The sequence below is a fragment of the Meles meles genome, chromosome 6 (assembly GCF_922984935.1).
Source record: "Meles meles chromosome 6, mMelMel3.1 paternal haplotype, whole genome shotgun sequence".
Taxonomy (NCBI): domain Eukaryota; kingdom Metazoa; phylum Chordata; class Mammalia; order Carnivora; family Mustelidae; genus Meles; species Meles meles.
Window position 1 is genome coordinate 44,359,584 of NC_060071.1, and position 22,060 is coordinate 44,381,643.

Genomic DNA, 22,060 nt, shown 5'->3' on the forward strand with positions numbered 1-22,060 from the left:
TCAGTTCTCTCTCACATTCCTGGCTCTTTTTTTTTTTTTTTAATGATTTATTTATTTATTTGAGAAAAAGAGAGAGAGAGAGAGAATGAGCAGGATGGGCAGAGAGAGTGGGAGAGAAAAACTCAAGCAGACTCCCCACTGAGCTGGAGCCTGATGTGGCATTGAACTTTGGCAAGAGCCATGAGGCTCCATTGGGCCCATACTCACCCCCTCCATGGATATATCTCCCAGCTGCAAGATGGTGTCCCACAACTCATTCACTCATTATTTTATTTAACAGGTAATTATTTAATGGCAGACCCATGCTTGGCATGAAGAAACAAGAGAGAAAAAACAAAATCTAGGGTGCCTGGGCGGCTCAGTGGGTTAAACCTCTGCCTTCAGTTCAGGTCATGATCTCAGGGTCCTGGGATTGAGTCCTGCATCGGGCTCTCTGCTCAGCAGGGAGCCTGCTTCCCCCATTTCTCTCTGCCTGCCTCTCTGCCTACTTGTGATCTCTCTCTGTCAAATAAATAAATAAAATCTTTAAAAAATTTCTTAAAAAACCAAAATCTATACTCTCAAGAGCTCTCTGAAAAGCAAAGAAAACCTACCCTTTAATGAATCATCACATTTCGTGACAAACACAGCTTTTAAATATGTTCAAGGTAGAGGGCTGACACAGAGATGGGAGGGACCAACAGCATCAGGAAAGATGACTGGAAAGGCTTTCTAGAAAAAACTCACTTTTGAAAACAAATGAGTTTGTCAGGAAAATAGGGTAAAGTTAGGTGGGGAGAAAAAAGACTTGAGGAAGAGGGAATACAGCATCACTCAGGCCCACGATCCTTCAACTTCTGCCCCTGTCCCTCAGGATCACTCACCACCTAGGCTACTCTGGCTGTTATACTCTATCTGCTAAAAGAGTTCCCCTGGATAATAACAGAACTGGCCACACCTTCCATTTCTGCACTCAGTATTTCAGATCCTTGGCTAAGAGTCCTTGTGCCTTTCTCCAGGCCTTGCCTAGGTCCTTCAGCTGAGATCCCAACAAGTTCTGCTTCTAAATTCACCTAAGTCATGACCCTGAGGATGCAGTGAATGTTTCCTGCATGGAGGTAAACCAGACCTTGGAAGGTGGTAAGATTTCAGTGGGTGTCAGAGAGAAAAAAATTTGAGATAGAGATAGATAGATAGATGATAGATAGATGGAGAAAAGGCATGCTCTGTGAGAGAGTGGTGTATTTCTCACTAAGCAGGATGAGAAGAAACCAAGAGAAGGATGTTTATATTGGAAAAGACACTATTTCAAACAGAAATTTCCTGGGCAACCTGTCACACAAAGGCACCAAGGGCACAATGTACCCAAACAGTTCTGAGAGCGAGATTTTTGTCCCACCATGGGTCAGAGTTGAGCAACATTCTAAAGCTCCAATTTGTCCTAAGTGAACCAATGTGCAGAACTAACGAGGTCATCAATTTTTCTTCCAGCTAATGAACTCGTCAGGAAGGGTGTGATACGGGAAGATGATGAGATGAGCAACCAAACCTGATTAAATAGTTTCATCTTCATCAAAGAATCAGACACAGAGCTGAAGCCCCATTATTCACCAGAAGGGGATAATTACACGGAGGAGGCTGCCATCAGGGCCATCCCTCCCGTCACCCAAATGGCTGTACTCCTCTGGGTACAGGGAGTAGGTCAGACCTGGGAATGGACCTTCATTTAATTCAACAACTATTTACGGGCAACTTGCTCCATGTCAGGTGTGGACCAGGAACAAAGGATGGAGATCTCATCCTTGCCTTTAAATAGTCCATGGTTGATCTAGCATAGAACAGCAACTAACTGGAAAATGCTATGAAGGATGCTTTCCCACCACTTTGAACCAATGCTTTGGGCATAAAGGAGAGCAGGAAAGTGAAAGAGGGGAGGGGACCAAGGAAGTCTTCTCATAGGTGGTCACCCTTAAGCTGAGCTTTAAAGGTAAGCAGAATTTCATTAGGGAAGAAAGACGGAAACTGGAAGAACACATCAGGCCAAGGGTCGGGCTTGAATAAAGATAATGTGGTAGGATAACATCCAGCTTGTTTGGAGAAACAGCTCTTTCCTACCCCATTTCACAGACCATATGCCATCCAAAGCCACTCATATGGGCTTGGAAGGAAAATAATCAGTTCTTTTCAAATAATCCAAATCAGACCCATCATTCTCAGACTTTTTGGTGTTGTGATCTTATTGTTTAACTCAGATTTGTGGTTACCAGAGGTGGAGGGTGGTGGGAGGTGGAACTGGACAAAGGCGGTTAAAAGGTACAAACTTCCATTGTAAGATAAACAAGTACTAGGGATGTCATGCCCAAAATGATGAGATGACTAGAGCTAACACTACTGTATGATGTATAGGAAAGTTGTTAAGAGAGTAAATCTTAAGGATTCTCATCACAAGAAGGAGGGGTTCCCCCCTTTTTTCTTTTTATTGTATCTATATGAGGAGATGGATGTTAACCCCACCTACTGTGGCAATAATTTTACAATATACATTAATCAAACGATCATGTTCCTCTCACTGAACAGCCTGTCTTTGGAGGCAGGATTGCTTACTAAGGTCAGGTAAGTCAGAAAGACATTGTGGAACTGGAGGGCCTTGGCAAATGGCTGGGTCTTGGGTACATGGAAAAGAGGGAGTGGGAGGGCATTCCAGGAAGTGAAAGAAGAATGTACAGTGAGCTTAAGAAAAAAACAAAAACAAACAAAAAAACAAACAAAAACCAACTTTACAGGAGCAAAGCCTTCACCTGTCTTTTTGTACTGATTTAGCATCACCATGTGCAAAGCACTGACATGATACCGGGAGGCCATGACATGGGTGTAATGTGCTGACCCTCCTCCAGAGGACTTACAATCTAAACATGTGCAAAGAAGGAGCAATCAAGGCATTTCATCTCCTGAGGTCATCCCATTCCCTGTTTTGACTTAAACAACGGGAAGAGTATTGCCTCCAGGAAACCACAGTTACGAGCCACCTTTGCTGCCTGGTGATGGAAGAAGGATACTGAGGAGGCTGATTACTCTCTCATTAGCTAGCTAATACCTTGGTAGACATTAAATGGTGATGTTCAACAGAGACAGTGTATCTAGCTAGATAATCAGGGCCTGGCAAGTTGGATAGACATCCCAAACTTTCCTCTCCCCACTCTACACTCTAGAATTACTTGTAATCTCTTCCCCTCCTTCTTTATTGAATAGCTCTCCTTCCATTCTTCTTTTCTGCTTAGCCATGACTCACAGGACTTAAAAAAGAATAGAATTATTCAAGGGGCATTTCTTAGGGCAATGGATCTTTCTGGAAAGAATAAAATGTCAGATGAAATAATGAGTCACCTTAGTTCTGAAACGCCTCCTCCAAGGAGAACTAGGTGATCGACACTTCAGTAAGCTAAGAAATATCATGTATATAGAAAAACATATTCCCTCACTTTGGATCTTCCATACTCCCCTCCTTTCCTTCCTTCCTTCCTTCCTTCCTTTCCTTCACACTTTATTTAGTAAACAGTGGTAAGTGGGTGGGGCAGAAGCCTTGGAGATGGATGCATCTTACCCTTTCTACTTCTGCCCAGACACGGCCAACTGTTTGGTCAACATGCTAAAAAAAATTTCATGTAAGTTTGTAGCCTATACAGCTCTAGTAAGTTTTCTTGGCTTTTTCTTTTCCTACTCAAATACGGTTGGCTATTCCACAAGGATTCCATTGTGGTTCTAACTTTTGATCAAAATTATTCTAGAATAACATACATTTTCACAAATGACCTCCCGTGCCTTGAAGAGATCATTTTCTTGATAAGCCCCCTGACTCTCTTTTTGCAAGTCTGGCAGCGTAGTTTATTGGCTTTGTAACATGAAGTTCTCGCCATTAGGGACCGAGCTAAGATCACCAAACTATTTCCCATCCATCCTTAGTTGAGCTTTGAATCACAAAAGTAGTAGAAGGCCCAGCATGATATCTCCTCTGAAATGAGCAATCCCTTAATTAAACAGAAGTAAATAGAGGTTACAACGTGTTCCTTAATTAAATAGATGTAAATGTCCAATCACTCTGCTTTCCACACACATCAATTTGCATCATCTCATTTTCCTGTTTGCCCAGTGGAAATGGGAATTCAGAGGCTTTATTTTGGTCAAAATCTCCCAAGTGTGCCTGCCTGGCTGTGTGTTCAATCATGCATATTTACATACTTGTTTACAGAAATCTGCAGCTAGTGTCTACTCTCCGTTTTTTGGGCCAGGCTTAGGAATTGCTATGAACCTGACATCAATGAACCATTGAAGAGAATCAGCCCTGCCATTGCCCAACATAACACTGTGACTCCTGCCTTGGAGAATATATACCTGAAAATCTCAGGTAAACAGTGTGGTGTGAGAAGGGGCAACTAACACAAATACTGACCCTCTGTGAGGCACCAGATGACCTCAGAATGCTACAGAGCAACAATACCCCCTGCCTGCTATCTTTCTTTATACCCAGTCTCCAATTCAGGCAAACTCCTCCTGGATCTGGGAATATAACCCATGGAAGCTATGATGATTAATTTTGTGTGTCAGGTTTGGCTAGACTATAGTGCCTCATTAGTCAAACGCTAGTCTAGATGTTGCTGTGAAGGTATTGTGTAGCTGTCAATAACATTTATGATCGATTAGCTTTAAGTAAAAGAAATTACCTCCATAATGCAGGTGGACCTCATCCAGGCAAGTGAGGACCGTAAGAGCTAAAACTGAGGTTTCCTGGAGAAAAAGGAATTCCACTGATCAGACTGCAAGCTGGCCTACACTATGCTTCTCAGACTTGCCAGCCCCTAAAACTGCCTGAGCCAATTCCTTAAAACAAATCTCTCTATATATACGCATTCTGTTGTTTCCATTTATCTGGAGAACCCTGACTGATACAAAATCTGAATACGACGAGAACAGCATAACTACAGTCTAGAGAAAGGAACCCACAGCTCCAAGCAAGCTCACTAAGGGTGCCCTTTTAGTCACTGAGGTGGGAGGAGTGCGGTGGAAAGAAGAGAACCAAGTCTACACCACATAAAGCGCTGAGCACATTTAGGCAGCTTTCATCCCCTTGCTAGCTGGAGAGCCCAGTAACTTGCCGTCCATGAATCGGACGGTTGTTGGAGGACAACAGTGGGTTAACAACCCTTTAACTGAGTCAAACTGTTAATTGGAACAGAATCCATCTCAATTTATTCCTAGAAACAGTTCTGCTTTTCTGAGGCATTAGGAATAAATTGAGGTGGATCCTGTTCCAATTAGAATTTATGATTAAGGCCATCATTGCAGGGGGACCAGCTAAGCAAAGCCATGCACACTGGAAAATCTGTATGGGGGGGGGGGTCTTAAATAAAAAGGTTACTCGTGAGAAGAAAGTCATAACAACCAACCTCCCTGGTGATTTCTCCCCAGTCCCCGCATTTCCAGTAAAGCAACCGACATTTGAAGGTTAGGTTCAAGGAGTATTTTTTTCGTTGACTCATAGGATTTCAAAGCTAAAATAAACCTTTTATAAACGAGGGAGCTAAGTTCAGAGAGGAGAAATGACTTGTTCAACTGTGACAACAACCAGGCGTGCTCTTTGACCAGCTTCCTCTCCACTTCAGCCTCAAGAGCAAAATGAGTCAAGAGTTGAAACAACTCCCTCTGGGTGGCCTCTGCTTTGTTTTTTAAATTCATTATGGAAAAGCCAATGTGCACTTTTCACTTCTCACTAGAGTCAATAGGTAGAAGGATGACGTGCCGACCCCGGCTTTTAGGTTCAATGTCATCATCGGAAGGGAACATCCCACACGTGACACCTCCCATGCGCCAAGCCGTCTGAGATTAATCTAGCCATTATGATCAGAACACTCACTACTTACCTAGCACTGTGCTAAGTACTTAACGACTTTACAACAACCCTAGGAGTGGGGTCCTATTTTCACTCCCTGTATACAGAGGAAACTGAGGGACAGAGAAGTTAGGAGCTTATCCCAAGGCCCACAGAGAATACATGGCATGGCTGAGGCATGACACTGGGTAGTGTGAGGCCAGTATCAACACTCACCATAGCGCTGGTCCAGTCCAGTCCCTGCTGAAACGAGACACTTCGATCACAGTGATATTATTCTCCCCATTTGTGGGTTAGAAAAGCAAGGCTCAGCAAAGTGGAAGAACTGGCCTGAGATCAATGCCTCAGCGGTTTCGGCTGCTCCAGAGCTCTTCAGTATTCTCTTTCCAATGCTCTTCACCCTCCCACCTTCTCTCTGGCTACAGATGTGTCCTTGACGAACTGATTTCCTGAATGAATTTTCAGATTAATGTTCTGGGTGGATTAATCCAGTTCCTCCATCGTGGAGAGAACAGGTGTGTGAGCCAACATCGTTATATGCTCCAGTCCCGAGGAAAGTGCGTGCAGGTCATTCCTGCTAGTGCTTCCCACGTTTTCTCGAAAATAATCACAAACACAAACTCTGGAAGCCCAGCCCTCACTCAAGCATTTCTAAACCCCATGGAACTGGCCTAGAAAGCACCATGATCGATAAGTACCCCCATATGATTCTGTTCCTCAGAGAAACTTTGGAATGCTGGATAAAAATGACCTTTTGCTACCTCCTTCAGTCCCCAGATTAAATGGCAGCATAGTGTCAGAAAGACCGGTTTTGAATATACGGACCTTAGATAAAAAACACGTGATTTGGTCATTGTTACTTACCAACTATACACTCTCAAATAAGCTGTTTAACCTTTGGATACCTCAATGTTCTTTGTAAAATGGGAATAATAATGGTGTCTACCTCACGGCGCTGTTCTAAGTAGATGAGATAAAACATATAAAGTACCTGGCACAGTGTCTGTCATAGAGGCGGGGATTAATAAATGTGAAGTATTCTTTTATTATTATTTCTAGTACTCCAGGAACATACATTCCAGAGGATTCAGTATCCTCAATTCTCAGAAGGGCAATTTCACCCCTAAGTGGTAGGTAAAAGAAGCAATTGGTAGGGAAGGGCTCAGGAGGCTTTAGGCACTCCTAAAACCGTATCCCACACTCCTTTACAGGCAGGTAAAACAATGAAGTGTGTACCTGACCTCCAAGCTGCATGGGCCCCCACTTCTCCCTGGGGCACAGGGCTCACATCTGCATCTGCACATCCCATCTGAGCCTATCTGAGTGACTACAGTTCCCATAAGGACTCGGGTCAAGTTCATTGACTTTCAAGAGCTCCCACAAGTCCTGGAAAGCAGAGGGCTGGGAAGGAGTGTCTACTCATGACTGGGCCATCCCCTTAACCTCAAGGGTAGGGAAACCCTGGGTCCGAGCCTCTAGCAGCTCTCAGGTCCGGCTCAGTCAGAAGCACCAGCTCTAAGTCAGCTCAACTCTCAACCCTGGACCTAAAACTGCAAGTGGGGTAAGGCGGGGACTTTGCCATTCATTCACCTCCCCCAATTTTTTTTATTCAGTCCCTGTGATGGATCAGACCCTGGGCTAGCCCTGTGGTTACCTGGTCCTGCCCTTCAGGAGTTTACTACCTAACAAGTTACACAGACAAACAAGCAAGGGTCACACAGTGTGAATGCTGAGTGTAACAAGAAGTTACTTGAGAGTGCTCAGAAACGTCTTTCCAATTCCATTTCAAACCCTCAACACAGCCCACAAGGGACTGGCTCACTTGGTTCCTGGCAACAGCTACCAGGTCTATCCATTTCATACCCCTCTTTCCCACTTGCCAACTGCATGCCAGCCACTAGTCTTCTTTGCTGTTCGGTGAACAGACCAAGTTCTTATCAGACTTTGGACCACACTCTGTCCCTATCCCTACCCCTCCTTTTGCCTAGACTTCTTAACTCCCTTCTGTAGGGAGTCTACCCTCAATACTCAGACCTGAAGACTTCCAGTCACATTTATCTTTGCATCCCTAGCACTCAGAACAACATATATTTTGGCTGAATACTGAATAATGCATCGATTCCCTTCTCTCTCGTGCCATCTATCCAGGCGATAGATGTATCCACACCTATGCTATCACGAAAAAAACTTTCCTATCTGCTCCAAGATGCCATCCTTTTGCAACCAAAATCCCAGTATATCCTATGAAATTAAAGATGTTCTCTTAGCGCAAGCCAATGCAAATTCTTATTTTGGGGTTCAGATGCCTTCCCCCTAACAGAAATAATAAAGTACTACTTTAATAGGAGAAACATATCCAGTCAGTTTTTATATTATTGATTGAGGTGGACTTTTAAAAAAAATTATTTGAGAGAGATTGATTGAGAGAGAGAGAGAAAAAAAAACCATGCACAAGCACAGGTGGGAGAGGGAATGGGAGAGAGAATCCCAAGCAGACTCCCCCTGCGCATGACCCTATCATACCCTGAGCCACAGTCCAGAATGGGATGCTTAGCAGACTGAGCCACCAAGGTGCCCTGGATGTGGTGGAGTTTTTAACAGGAAACCTTTTTCTTTTCATTACCCACTGGTGAGCTGGAGAAGACTGCTGAATTTCAGGGAATTTTGTGAGCTGACTATTACACTCAGACATTATTAAAATGATTTAAATGGACACTTACATAAATTATATTAAAAGCAAAGGTAATAAATATGCAAGATTCACCACTCCTTATTTAAAGACATTTTACTATCTACGCTCTTGAGGTTATTTACATCTATCGTATCTGTGTGCTGGGTGAACATACTGTATAATAGTGTGCACCTGCTTCCTGTTTCCTGGCTCTGCATTCAGTGACATCACGTTGGGAGCATGAAACCAGCATGGTGGAAGCATTTACCAAGGAAATCAGCAAATGGCACAAACCAAAGCTTATTAATTTTTTTAGGGGGCTTGTTTTTGTTTTTCTTTTTAAAGATTTTATTTATTTATTTGACAGAGAGAGATACAAGTAGGCAGAGAGGCAGGCAGAGAGAGTGAGAGGGAAGCAGGCTCCCTGCCGAGCAGAGAGCCCGATGCGGGACTCGATCCCAGGACCCTGAGATCATGACCTGAGCCGAAGGCAGCGGCTTAAACCACTGAGCCACCCAGGCGCCCAGGGGGGCTTGTCTTTAAGCATTTACCAGCACTGGTACTAACCAGAACTGCCACTAACCAAAGATGAACAAGGTCAGTCCTGATTTCCAGAAGTCTGCAACCCAGGGGCACACGCACACACACGCACACACACTCACACAGTGAAGCGCGATCTAAGGCAGAATAGCATGCATTAAGTGGAGCAATGGATAGCGGCCAGGAAGGGGGTGGCTCGGATCTGATTGATCTGCCTTTGGGTGTGGGACATAAGATGAAAAGATTCACACAGGAGACCCAGAACATCTGCTTTGCCACCTAACTAATTTTTTTCATCCTTATTAATTCTGCAGGAAGATCTTTATGTAGGCACCAAGTTTCGGCCTGTGATCAATTCATATGCTTACCTTCAGGTGAGGTGCTTAGCTTCTCCCTCTGTCAGAAGATCAATATGTACAGGTCAGACTGTTGGAATATATCAGAGGGCTGGGAATGCCTCCAAAGATGGGTGTGGAGAACCAGGCAGTCACCATGGTTAGTAGTAATTCGTCCTGTTCGTTCCTGGACCTCAGTAAAGTGTGTATTGATTTTTCTGCAAAAGATTTACCAATTGGAAGCAGTGACCCCCAAAACCAAGATAAAATATGAATAGTATTAAAAATATACTGGACTCATTTATGTGATTATAAAGGCCAAGAAACTGTTAAACAATTTAAAAGATGGCTGGGGAGTTATGAGCCAACCAGGCTGCTAGTAGAAGAGAAGATGCTAAGTTTTGTTCCCCCAGCATATCCTTAACGGGGTTGTCCAGGTTGCTTCCTTAAACTTTAAACAGCTTCATTCCAATTTAACCTGTTTGTAGAACCTGTTTTAAGAGAAAAAGGTCAGCCATTTCCAGTGTTTTAATTATATGTACAAACCCATATGTATGTATTTGCGTGAATCAAAGAGTGAAAGAAAGATGCTAAGAGACAAGTGAAGAGGAGGAAAAGGAGGGACGAAAAGGAAAGAAGGAAAGACACACGGAGCCCAGAAAAAGAGGCAAAAGGGCGGGGCGGAGAGAGGTGGCTGAAGGAGAAGAAAGGAAGGAGACAGTGAAACTGGTTCCCGTTTAACACCGGTCTAGGGTGGAATCCCAGCACTGCCATCTGCATCAGTTACTCTTCCAGCCTCAGCCTCGGTTTCCTCATCTGTAAAATGGGATGAGAAGACGTACACTGGAAGGGTTGTTGGAGAACCGCGTGAGATCAGCTGCGTAAACCCGGTGCCCCCGTGCCAGCTGGGGAAGTATCCGCGCCAGGGTGTCTGCTGGGCAGTGGGAGAGGTTGAGGGTGGGCTTCCACACCTTTTTAAAAGAACACAGTTTCTCCACTGTGTCCTCTGCTTGGCCTCCCTGGAAAATCAAGCCCAAGCATCCACCCACCTTAAAAGGCAGCACGGGGCCAGGCACCAGAGCGTTCCACTGGAGAGGGCGAGCGCGCTGGGCATTCCAGGCGTTGCACCCGCCGGGCGGCCGCGCGCAGCGGAGGCTCTGGCAACCACCAATGAACTTCCCACAAAGACAGTTTGCTTCACCCGGATCCCAATCCATAACCTTTACTGGTCTCTGTAGAGTCATTACGACCATTAGGCTGTGGACTCAGCACTGCTTTAGCTCTTAAGTTAATACAACCGAGACTTTTTTACTTTCCTATTGGGAAGGAACATGTGCAATTTTAGTGATTTCTTAGATCATTCCATAAGTAAATCAAATATTCTTTCAAGCCCAGTTATCAAAATTGTGTCCTCTGATACCACGTCTTCCATCAAACTGCAGTAATCCAGATCAACACATTTTAAACCTCTGCTATCTCCTAATATCATCCTTACTAGATAGAGTAATTAAATTTGTACTTTTTTTTACAAGTCGTACTCAATAAATCTGAATAAATTAACAACGCATTACTAAGACTGCTACATTAAATTTGCATAGTGCATTTAATGAATATGCAGCTGCAAGTGAAAAGGTCTGCTACTGCGAACCTTCTACATTAGCATAACTACTTCCAGCATGTTTCTTAAATAATGCACTCATTTGCACATCACTGACTTGGCTAATTCTAACTTCAGTCAGGGTAGCCTTGTAATTAAGACTCTTGCTTTAATTTTTAATGAAGTTTATGTTACATCAATCCTGACAGTAATGAGGGGACATGGAAACAAAAAGGCTGCTAATAATTAAATTCACAAACCAGTTTGAGGGATAATAATTCCTGAGGAGAAATTACATGACTAATTATTAATTAAATATTCATACTATTGCACAGCCATCTCACTTAACTGCTCTTCTTGTTGGTAATAATATTGAGATGTGGATGCCTTTTGCCAACCATTCGGAGTTTAAGGTCTCTGGTTAATTTTAGTGCGCCATTAATCAATATGACACAAAAAATAAAATTGTTTTAATTGGTATCATTTTATTGTGTCTAAATATTACTACAGTTGGTTTAGTTTGTGGAGAATTAATCTAGTTAGTCGGTGCCTGTTTTATGGAAACATAAATCCAGTTTATATCCATAAACATCTAATGGCAGGACAACTTGACCTTTTTTTTGGTAACATTACTGTTTACAGATAATTACACCAACTCTTTAAAAGGTTATTTAATAGCTTTGCATTCATCACAGTAAAATGAAAAACATGCAATATTATTTAACTCCAGCCTGTTCTGAGGAGGTCTCTGAGACCCCCATTTACCCCCGCTGAAAAGTAAGCAATATTAATGTGTGGGTTTTTAGGAAATGTATAAGAGCTTTCTTTGAATGTGTACAAACAGATTTACATGTTTGGGTCTGGATATTTGAATGTCTAATTCATAACTGAGATGGGGTCTGGTAGAAGAAAATATTTCCCATATTCACAACTTTCCATTGCAGGAAAAGACGAGGATGGAGTTTTGATGATTCTGGATGTCAGAAATGGCAACCGTTTCCCTACAAAACCCAGTAAACAAACATTACAAAACCAGAGAAATTGCTATGATGAAGCCTAATTGGCTACAATATTTATTGTAGACACACTTATTTTTTTCTTTCCATTTTCTAAATGGTATTTGGGTGTCTGCATTTACAATGAGGCAGTCCCCATCCGTGGGCAAGTTTAGCAAAGACAAGAAAAGATTTACAATATTTAAATGGATAACATTAATCATTACATTAAAACAGATCATGGCATTTGTTTAAAGCTCTGATAGATTCTGGACAAGATGCTTCATGGAGACCATTATGCATATTATAAAATTAAATAGACACAGAAAAGGGACCTTTTTATCCTGCAGGGGCATTTGGAAATTCTGAGCCAGGGCAAACATTTCATTTCATTTTTCTAATAATTCAGTTGATTCATCAAAGTGAACCAAGTCTATGACCATAAACCATGGAGCAAGGAATCCCCTCAGCTACTCTTGTCACTTTACTACAAACTGACAGGTTTGTAGGGCATTATTACTGGGCCTGATGTGTATCAACCGCTCCCTTTTACTAAATCTTAAAAATCTTTTTAACTTTTTTTTAATCTGCTCTCTTAAACTAACACCTGAAGGCAATTTGAAAAGACCACTCACCATGAAATAGTTTACTGGTGTGGGTCAGTGTAAAGATGTCCCAGCAAGTCCTGGGTCCCTGGTCCTGCTTTTTGACTCCTTCATTTGAGGATATCCTTCTGTGTGAGAAACCGTACTTGAGGAGCAGAAAGTCCTCCAAGCTGGGTGAAGTGAAGATCACCGAAGTAACTAGTCTTGCTGGCAAAACTCTGGAGGTACTTGTTGGGGAAGAATCTGCAGAGTCCTGCCCCTTTCTCCTTTCATTGCCACATAAGTGACTGCATGACGTAATTCCTCCAGGTATGGTAGGTTGAGAAAAACATGCAGCATCAAAGAGACCAGCTGACCAGAAGGACCCTATCATCTCCTTCCAGGGAAGCAGCCAGAATGCCAGAAAAGGGGGTATAGCTCAGTGGTAGAGCATTTGACTGCAGAATGCCAGAAAATGTTAGTGCTTGGAGGCCAGACACACCTAGATTCTAATCTCCCTCAGCCTTAGTGGGTAGCTTTAATTACTTCACCTAACCAAAGCACAGTTTTCTTTTCTGAATGGGGATGATCATGCCACCTTTGCAGGTTACTGGGAGATTTAGTCTCACATGCAAGTGTCTAGCACTGTGCTGGGCTCATAAGAGACTATACAAAATGCCAGTGATCATTATTATTGCTATTTCTTCCAAGCAAGATTGTCAGAAAGTTTACCATTAGAGAGTCACTCCTTTGGCATAAACACCACCATCTCAGGCTTCTTTTTAGAAATGCAAATTGTAGAACTTAAAAAAGGGATACCAGATAAAGCCCCAACTAGTCACTAAAGCCTCCTGTGAATTAATGTACAGCTCCCTTTTTTCTGTGCCGGGGCATACAAGGCAATAATTGAGATGTGAGTTAGATGAATGGAGGGAGGGGTATTGACATGATAAAAAAGGATTAGAAAGGGGAGATGAAGCTGATGAGGAAGAGAGGTTATATATGCCTAGCTGTTTAATCACCAATGTACAATTTAAGGAACTTAAGGAAAAACAAAAACCTACCCTGTGGATGTGGATCACAACATTCCTCACCTTTAGTCCTGCAAATCACAACTATTAAGGCCATGATGACCATGCATCCCTACTCTTCTAGAACAGCCTAATTTCATTTATTCTGTCTCATATCTATCAGGTTGGTTGGGGGGAGAGAGAAGAAGTAGTCGATGTTATACAATTATCCCTATCTAAAGGTCTGTTTTTTGTGGTGGAATTCCAGAAGAAAAGAGAGCACACTGTCTCAAAAAATACTTAATGAGCGTCATCAGATACCTGTCTTAAATACCAAGGTTCCAAAGGATAGAGCCTTATCTCCCATGTCTCTTTTCCATGCTCTGTGATAAATGCCTGAGAAAGTACCACACGGATCCTTCCCTGTAGCCATACCAGGGTCTGGTGGCTGGAGGAAAACTGCTGGTGTGTAGCTCTCTCTGGCTCTTCTATAGGAAGGCATGGAATGGAGAAACCTCGGATGTTGAGTTGGACAAATTTCAGCTCCTTCACTTTACTAGCTGTGTGATCTGGATAGCTTGGCTGACCTCTCCAAGCCTCGTGGGTAACATGAGAAGAACACTGTGTACTCCCCAGGATGATGTTGAGGATTAAATAACATCTGTATGAAAAGGCTCAGGTGTGCAGTAACTGTACATAACAACCACCTTTCCCTAACCAGAATCAAGCCAAAATCTCCTTATGGGGCATGACGACTCATTGGTGGAGGAGGTTTACATATGGATTTCAAAGTTCCTGAGCTGGTTCTAAAATATGACATTTACCATGTTGTTGTTGTTTTTTCCCTTGGTCAACAATCCCAGATTTTAAAGGTCAGCTCTTATTCCAATCTGCAGTCCAACAGTCTGCCTAAATCATTATGAGGATTAAGAGTTTGTATTTGGAGGTGCCTTAGTGGCTCAGTCTGTTGTGCATCTGACCCTTGATTTTGGCTCAGGTCATGACCTCAGGATGCTGGGATGGAGCCCCACGTTGGGCTCTGTACTCAGAGCAGTCTGCTTACGATTCTGTCTCTCTGTTTTTTCCCTGAGATCAGGAATGCGGCAGGGATGTCCACTATCACCACTGCTATTCAACATTGTAGTAGAAGTCCTAGCCTCAGCAATCAGACAGCAGAAAGAAATAAAAGGCATCCAAAGCAACAAAGAAGTCAAACTCTCATTCTTTGCAGATGACATGATACTTGATGTGGAAAACCCGAAAGACTCCACACCAAAACTGCTAGAGCTCACACAGGAATTCAGTGAAGTGTCAGGATATAAAATCAATGCACAGAAATCAGTTGCATTTCTAAACACCAACAACAAGACAGAAGAAAGCGAAATCAAGGAGTTGATCCCATTTACAATTGCCCACAAAACCATGAGATACCTGGGAATAAATCTAACCAAAGAGGCAAAGAATCTGTACTCAGAAAACTGTAGAATACTCATGAAAGAAATTGAGAAAGATACAAAGAAATGGAAAATGTTCCATGCTCATGGATTGGAAGAACAGATATTGTGAAAATGTCTATGCTACCTAGAGCAATCTACACATTTAATGTAGTCCCTATCAAAATGCCATCCACTTTTCTCAAAGAAATGGTACAAATAATCCTAAAATTTGTTTGGAACCAAAAAAGACCCCGAATAGCCAAAGGAATGTTGCAAAAGAAAACCAAAGCTGGTGGCATCACAATTCCGGACTTCAAGCTCTATTACAAAGCTGTAATCATCAAGACTGTAGGTACTGGCACAAAAACACACATAGATCAATGGAACAGAACAGAGAGCCCAGAAATAGACCCTCAACTCTATGGTCAACTAACCTTCGACAAAGCAGGAAAGAATGTCCAATGGAAAAAAGACAGTCTCTTCAACAAATGGTGTTGGGAAAATTGGACAGCCACAGGCAGAGAATGAAACTGGACCATTTCCTTACACCACCCCACAAAACTAGACTCAAAATGGATGAAAGACGTAAATCTGAGACAGGGATCCATCAAAATCCTAGAGGAGAACACAGACAGTAACCTCTTCAACCTCAGCTGTAGCAACTTCTTGCTAGAAACATCGCCAAAGACAAGGGCAACAAGGACAAAAATGAGCTACTGGGACTTCATCAAGATCAAAAGCTTTTGCACAGCAAAGGAAACAGTCAACAAAACCAAAAGACAACTGACAGAATGGGAGAAGATATTTGCAAATGACATTATCAGATAAAGGGCTAATATCCAAAATCTATAAAGAACTTACCAAACTCAACACCCAAAGAACAAATAATCCAATCAAGAAATGGGCAGAAGACATGAACAGACATTTCTGCAAAGAAGACAAAAATGGCCAACAGATACATGAAAAAGTGCTCAATATCACTTGGCATCAGGGAAATACAAATTAAAATCTCAGTGAAATACCATATCACACCAGTCAGAATGGTTAAAATTAACCAAATTTTAATTCCAGTCAGGAAACAACAGGTGTTGGCGAGGATGTGAAGAAAGGGGAACCCTCCCACACCATTGGTGGGAATGCAAGCTGGTGCAGTCACTCCAGAAGACAGTATGGAGGCTCCTCAAAAAGTTGAAAATAGAGCTACCCTACAACCCAGCAACTGCACTACTGGGTATTTACCCCAAAGATACAAATGTAGTGATCTGAAGGGGCACATGCACCCCAATGTTTATAGCAGCAATGTCCACAATAGCTAAACTATGGAAAAGAGCCTAAATGTCCACTAACAGATGAATGGATAAAGAGACTATAATAAACACACACACACACACACACACACACACACACACACACAGAGTGGAATACTATGCAGCCATCAAAACCCACAAAATCTTGCCATTTACAATGATGCTGAGCGAAATAAGTCTATCAGGGAAAGAAAATTATCATACGATGTCACTGGTATGAGGAATTTGAGAAACCAAACAGAGGATCATAGGGGAAGGGAGGGGAAATGAAACAAGATGAAATCAGAGAGGGAGACAAACCATAAGAGACTCTTAATCTCTGGAAACAAACTGAGGGTTGCTGGAGTGGAGAGAGGTGGGGAGGATGGGGTGGCTGGGTAATGGACATGGGGGAGGGTATGTGCTATGGTGAGTGCTGTGAATTGTGTAAGACTGATGAATCACAAACCTGTACCCCTGAAACAAATACATTATATATTAATAAACACACACATACATAAGAGCATTCTAGGGGGACAAAAAAGGTTTTTTTCTTTCTCTTTCCCTAAAATACATAAATAAATATTTTTTAAAAAAAGAGTTTGTATTTGCAAAAGAACAGTGTCTGGTACGTAGTAAGTATAAATAAACATTTTAGAAACCATGCTCTAATAGTGTAACCCCTAAAAACCTATCCATTCTTATTTGTACCCCTCTTTCAACACAGTTCATTATCACTAAATGGCAGATACATGCAACTGAATTGCCTACCTCTGTGCCTTTGTAAGTGCTGTTTCCTTTGCCTTGAATAACTTTCTCTTTCTACTTGACCACCTATTGAACTCTTATTCACACTTCAAAACCCAGCTAAATACCTACTTCTTCCACAAAGCTTTCCCTCATAGCTCCTTCTCTCTTGTCACTTTCTTCTCTCTGTTTCCTCTACAGTGTGCCCACACTTCTGTTACACTTTCACATCATACTATAAATCATCTATTTACACTTCTACTGAGAAAGGACTATGCATGATCTTTGCACCCCCAGCTTCTAGTACACTGCAAGACACATACTGGTACTCCTCAGATTATTGAGTCTCACTGAATTTATGTGACAAATAGCAATTCCATGATAATATTTATAAGCTTTCAAAACACTTTTCACAATAATGGTGTATTTAGTGAACAAAGCTTTTTCTCTCTTCTTCTTTCTCTTTTTCTAATCAAGAGGCCAAAAGTCCATGCTAAGATGAGAATAGAGGTGAGAGTAGAGATGGGGATGGGGAGAGAGGTGGGGAGGAAGGTGATTGCTCAATTATAGATGGCAATTTCCTACAGGATAGGATCAAGTCAGAATGAACTCTTCATTGGCATTATCAATGGTTATTTGGTAACAAATCTAAAATTCCTGTCTGAATTTTAATGAAAAGAAGCACTAAATATCCCAAGTCAGTTGGCACATATGCACAATTTTTCGTTCACAGTTATAAAATTGTCTTTCATGACGTTGAGAATCGCCTGAACCCAAAAGGCTGTAATACAGGCTATAATGTTGACATCCTTCCTCCTTCAACAAATTTACATGTGGTATTTCTCATCATAAGGAAGGTGCTCATCGTCAGAGTCACTGGGCATGGAGAGTGCTCACTGTGGCCTGTATTGAAACTGTAGCCTCCCGCTCTATTCTTGGCCTCCTTATTCCTATAGCCAAACTATTCCAACTTGGCTCACCTCTCCTTGATTTGTCTGTCTCCCTGTAAAGCCCTGCTGAAGTTCGCATCTTTTTATAAAGTTTACTAATTTAATTCACACACACACACACACACACACACACACACACCTTTCTCTCCCCCCCTACAAAAATTCCTACTCTGAATCTTCTCTAATCAATCCTGCCTACCCAAGGCTGTCCTCCTTCCTTTATTCACTATAACAAAAGCTTTTGTTTATTTTATTTCCTAATTTCGATGATACCATTTGTAATGGTTGTAATACAAGATAGACTGTCGTAATTTACTTAAATATCCTGTCATTGTATGAACACGTGCATGGTTCTAATTCTTCGCTGCTACAAATGGTACTATAATAAAAGTTTTGGAGCATGAAACCTTTTTTAGACTTTTCGTATTTCTTTCCCTTAGAATAGAGTCCAAATAGTGGAGGTTTTGATATTTTATTTCCTCGGGGAAAAAGCTTTTATCTCCATTAAAACTCAAGCATTTCACACACATCCATGAATGCATTCGATTGTTAGTGTAAGGGATGAGTGACAGAAATGATATCTTCTTAAAGGACATTTTCTCTACTTTTCCCTTCGTTCTCTCCACTTTTCCCTTCGTTCTCTCCATTCTCTTATTTTCCCCTCAGAATCTACTTAGAAGTCAAAAGAGAAAGACCAAAGCACAAAACAAGAGAGCACCATCAGGGCTGCTGCGTGAACACTTTTGTTACCAAGCTACTTTACCTCTTGATCAGATCCTCCCCTTTGGTAAAACTGTCTCAGGATCCCATCTAGTGCCCAAGATCTTTGAATGCATAGACCTGCCCTTTGCTTTGCCCCAGACCTCCTTCTTCAGGTGCACACCTCTCTGCTTTCATAATCAGCCACTATAAAGGTTCAATCTGTTGTAACTGACTAAATAACCTAAAGACTAAATAAATAAACTTCTCTTAAGAAAAACCCTGGGTAAGTGCTTCATTATTCACTTACCCATTGCTTCATTATGGCTAAGTGCTTCCTTTTCTACTTCTTCCACCTGGACTGGTAAGTTAAGTTCCATAAGGTTTTCTGGAAAGTTGACAATGCCTACTTTTATAGGACACGGCATCTCATTTTATTTTGCAAATGTACTCCTATACCCTAAAAGGTTTAGGATTAAATCCTCATAATGGTTCTGCCTATGGCAGTCTTAGTTTTTCAGAAATTGTACCCCTTTCCCATTTTGCCTCAAATTTTATCATTTGAAAAGCACTTCTACAATTGCTTTCTTACTTATTCCTCCATACAAATCTATGAGTGCCCATCCCGACCTTATGAAGGAGGAAACAGATTTTAGAGTTACTTGCCTAAGACATGACAGCCAGACATGAGTCCAATGACTTCAGATTCCGTGTTCTTTTTCTGGCATAGATCTACCTGGAAAGCAACCAAATACACTAGGTGAAGAAGATAAACTCATATTTATCTTCATAATATCTTCATTTATCTATCATATTTATAGACTTCTGAAATCTTAGGAAATAAGATACTTTAACTTGGGGAAATTTATGGTTCTTTCCAAGATTAATTAGAAAATAGTCTCACTTTACTCTGTCAAACATGAACCTATGTAATAAGAGAGATAATAATTTACATAATTGAACGTCAAAGTACCTATTGAGATTTCACTATGTGCTATCCCACATTAAACACATTATATGTGAATTATTATCTCAATTAGTCCTTATATAACAGCTCTGAGGAAGGAACCAGTCCTATTCCTATTTTACAGAAAAACAAACAGATTCAGAGAGGTCAGTAATTTGCCTGAGTCACACAGCAGGCATGAAGGAGGCAGCATTTATACCTGCGGCTGTTCAACTTGACAGCCGGTGTTTGCAGGCATGATTACGCATCGCCTCTCCCAATCTCTCATGACTGAAAATCAGATCTCAGGGTCAAGTGCCTAACTTGAATATTCTCTGATTTGGGTTGCGGGTGGGTTGGGAGATGGTATTAGGCACCACACTGCTCCCATCAAGGACCTGGCTCCTTTCTCACTATTCCCACCATGTCTCTTCAACACCTGTCGAGACAAGTTAGGTGCCTGGAATCTCCACAGCAAGCCATTTTACTACTTCTGACCAGCTCTGATGGTTAAAAATGTCTTCTTTATATTGGGCTAAATCTCAGCTGCTACTGGCTTCCACCCACTGCTCCTATTTTAGCTGTGGGCTCCACAGAAAAAAAATCTAGTATTTCCCATAAATTGAAGTTGAGACAGTAATAGTCCACCCTTTGAGTCTGCTCTTCTTCCAAATAAAAAAGTACAGTTCCTAAAGCTCTTCCTCCAATGACATGGTTTCAACCTCACTACTAGGAGGAACATATGTGTTTTAAACTAAACATGATTCTTTAGATGTGGTCAGCTTAGAGAAGAATGGGATTGTGTCCTCCCCAATTCCAAAAACTCTAAATCTGCCAAAGATACCTACAAGCTTCCTTGCCCCCATTCTCCTAGGTCATACTGAGTTCACGGTCTACAAAACCTCTTCTGCTCGTGTCACATAAGACGCTTATGAGTCACGTATCCCCAGTGCTGTGCTAGTGCAAATAGTCTTCTTCAGATCACATGCAAACATAAACTTTTACTCTCCCTGTATTATTTTATCTTGTGTTGAAATAAGTTTGGCTCATCAATCCGTAAGCTCCAAGATTTTCAGACAGTTTCATTCAGGTTATTGTAGAGAAATCTAATTCAGCCTTTGTAATAGCCACATCATGGTCCTAGAACTAATAAGTCACAGTGTATTCACTATCCCCCTGCTGACAGGAGTAAAAACATTTTTCTTGTTTCTCATTTGTTTGGCCTCTGTAAGCAATGCTATGAAAAAATGTACTCGGGCGTATAGCCTCACATACTGGTGTTTTATTTTGAAAAAATAGAGTCAAAAGCCGCAGCGCTAGTTTGGGGTGTGAATATGCAATTGTAGAAATAGATTAAGAAAAGAGTAGGAGAGTAAAAGAAGTCTTTGAATTTTCACATAATGCACATACGTTGCTTTGAAAAGCAGAAAGAAAAGGTTTTAAAAAACTAGTGAAAAATTCTCTTAAATTTTTTTTGTTAATAAGCCTGCCTAAATAATTGTCTCTTTCTCTGCACTGCTGAAGTATTTACTACTCGCAATACTCACTATTTGTTCCACTCCTGAGGTCATTAATCACAGAGGACATGACCACCAACCCTTCTATTGTAATAATGAGCTGTCATTCAAGACTTTCATTGCCATCCACATCTTCAAGACCAGAGAGCTCAGGCTTGAAATCAAACTTGCCAGGGCTCAAATTCCAGCCATTTACCCACATACCAAGTGTGTGACTTTGAGGCATTACTTAGAAGCTCTAAGTTCCAGCTTCTTCATCTGTAAAATGGGTATAATGCTTTACTTGCAAGTTTTCAGAATTAATAACATAATGTATGTAAATCCCATGGAAGAGTACTTGGCATATACTACTACTGGTTAGTTAATACTTGTGCATACCACCATTACAGATAGTATAGCTAGCATTAATTGAATGCCTATGTGCTAGGTATTTTGCAAAGCACCTTGTATGAACTGTCTTAAAACTAAAGCTGTAACTCACACAGGTAGTCACTCAATTAATTTCAGAATAAGGTAGGTACTGTTATGACCCCTATTTTATAGATGAGAAGAGAGGATCAGAGAGGTAAATTAAGTACTCTAGCTTCATACAGCTAGTAAATTAGAAAAGGGACTAGAACCCAGTCTGACTATAAAAAAGCCTTCACTCGAAGTGTGGTAATTATCAGAATTACTACTAATCTTGTTGATTGTTTTAGTTCACATAGCTTTAGCCATAAGACTTCATGAAACCTAAAGGTGTCCGCAGGAAGACTGAGTGAGTGAAGGGTCTAGTCCCATCATAGGCTGTAACCAGCACCCACACCCCCTTAGGCTAGAGCAGCAGCCTAGGCAGGCATCATACCCTTTCACACAGTCTATAGCTAGCTGGAGTGGAGAGGGAG